Below are 2,802 nucleotides of genomic sequence, written 5' to 3'. Positions count from 1 at the left end.
GTTCCACGTCCGCAGTTCGGCGAACGCCTCATTGGGGACTCGGATCGCCCTGTGAATACAGGCTTTGTCACGCCAGCGCCCTGCACTAACATTGGCTTCAACGCTAGGCCACATCTCTTTAAAAAGATTGCGTAAATTAATTATGTGAGTTTTTTTCTACATTTATATTATTATATTTTGGACTGCACTATTTTACATGTGTAGGTAATCGAGTTCGACTGCGTCACACGACCACATTGGCAAGCCGACGCCGTCGTCCCAATCGGCGTAAATCGGCTCACACAATCACCTTGTTGGTTGAATTGACATACCGACATGTTCGGTTGCCTCGGGGACTTCGGCATCGCTGAGAGCACTCTAACTCATCGAGTGTTCGGCACACGGGCCATATTTATTTTATTGCTCACTTTGCATAAATTATTTATTATGCTATGATTTTTTAATTTACTATTATTACTATTATCTCCAGCTTGCACTATTTTCCGTGCACATGTAAATGATCCGGGTTGGGCAACACTGTCACCTCAGTGTACCAACATACCATGTCACCTCGGCTAGACCGGGGGCTTCGTCATCACTTCATTAACCCATGTTGAGAACTTTGGCATCATACTGCCGGCCTCCTTCGTCACCTCGGACGGACTAGGGGTTCCACCTCGCCACATTGGTCATGCTATGTCGCCACTTCGGAGTGCCGATCTCTTTGCTCTGCCACCTTGGGATCGGCTTGGGGGCTGGGACCTCGTCCCGCCGTAAGCTCGGGCCGCGCATCGACACCGAGCACATTAACCAGCTAAGTCGCTTCCATACTCAGTTTTTTTATTTCTTGTTCGGTTCGACCAAACATTATATTTGTGTTAAAAACTTAGTTTGTCAACAAATGTTGTTTGTTAAAAACACTTCCTTTACCCAAGTTAACTGGGGGATCTTAAATATGTACGAGCCGTTCTATAATAATTGTTTTCTTCCTAATCGTTGCAAAGTTTTTTCTATCACTCCTTTTTCGATGCAAGTGAGTGGTCAATAGCCGGGGAGCCTAGTTTCTCTCTCAAAGCCGCTCGAGTTTAGTTTCCTAAACTGTCCTAACAAGCAGTACTCCGCCTTCGGGATAGGAGGTTGCAGCCGTAGGCTGACCCGCTTGAAGTCTTGAGATCGGATGTGTCATATTAATGCACGACAGAAGCCCAAATTTTTTAAGAACAATTTTCGGACTGGCACCAAATGACTTGATTTAGTTCGGATGTCAAGCTTCTACATAAGTTTTTTGGCTTTTCGAGCTTATGGCATTTTGAAACTATTTGTGTGTCTCTAGCATAAGTCTCGCAGTACAACTTCGGACACCTTTAAAGCTTCGGCAATATCAAAGAGGGGCTACGGCTAGAGCCGAACCCACCAAAAGCCAAGGTATTCCATGGACTCCTTGGCAAAACATTCTTGGATACTGCTTTATATGCATCGGTTTCAAATTGTGTCTTCGGTCAATAGTTAGGTTGCCCAGCTCCTGTGCTTGCCGCCTACGTTTCACTTTGTTCAGCTAGGTGTGCGAAGGGATAACCACTGCGATTGTGCTTCCAGCTCGCGTGGTTAAAGGCCTCAGTGGAGAAAGCCGAAACTGACTATCACAATTAGCGCAAACTGATCAGCGGTCCGATGACTGTGTTAAACTATAAGATCGATAGAGGTCACCCCGTGTTAAATGACGTGCCGTTCATAACATTGGTCGAAGTGTTTATGGCTTGACCTCGGCTATTGCTAAACACTAACCGGGGGCTAGTAACTGGCCTCCCAAATTTAAGCTCCTATGACTAAGTGAAAGTTATAAAGCCCACATATCTGATTGCCTCGTTTTCGCTAACACAACCGCCTTCGGGCACTGAGACGTCGGCTAAGGATTGTTTTGTTATTGCGGAAACACCCTGCGTAGCATCTACAAAGGGGTGGAAGCCGACGATGAGACACTTTCAAATGATAAACGGTCACAATGGAATCCAAATAAACATATATCATCAGTGTTTGTATTAATTATACATGCACTACCTTCCCTAATTATTGTTGTAAAGCCATAAATATGCATCAATTTGACTTAGATTTTGGCCATGCTGGGTTGCCTGGCTCCTGTGCTTGCCCCTACGTTCCCAATCATTCGGCTAAGTGGTAAAGGGAGCACCTCTGTGATTGTTACTACCGGGTCATCCGAGTTAGTACCTCAGACTGGGTGAAGTCGAAAGCTAGCCATCTTAAAGGATATAATTGGTCGGCAAGGATGGAAGTGAAAATTTAGGTTCGCTAAGGACCACATAATTCGGGACCTTTCCCCAAACTAAATCCTCAATATTTTTCTCCCACGTTGATCGGAGGTGAGGTTTCATGATCATCGTCGGCATGACAAAGAAAGGAACCTATAAAGGAACTATTTCTCCCAGAAGATGTTTCTTACGTTAAAAAGTAATATAACATATCTCTCCGCGTACCTTTGTTCATAAAACCATATGGCCGGATTGCCTTGTTTGACACAAATCTTTGCCTTTAGAAAGGCTTTATAAAGTAGGACAAACACTCCCCAGCTATTGGCCGACGAGGTTGAAGCCAATGGTCGGTCAAAAAAGTTTTGTACAATGCGGATCCAAGCATTAATGATGTAGAGTACTTGGATACATAGAATCATTGCACATAAATTGTGTGTTTACTCCAGACATCGATCCTTAATTAGGCCAGCCGTGCCCACATTAAGGCTCGCGGGCTACTGGGCTTCGTGCTTATCATTTACAAATATTAAAGGGGCACATTGATCCCCTGATCTGG

The sequence above is a fragment of the Triticum aestivum genome, chromosome 3B (assembly GCF_018294505.1).
Source record: "Triticum aestivum cultivar Chinese Spring chromosome 3B, IWGSC CS RefSeq v2.1, whole genome shotgun sequence".
NCBI lineage: Eukaryota > Viridiplantae > Streptophyta > Magnoliopsida > Poales > Poaceae > Triticum > Triticum aestivum.
The sequence above is the reverse complement of the archived record's forward strand: the minus strand, read 5'-3'. Positions refer to the sequence as shown.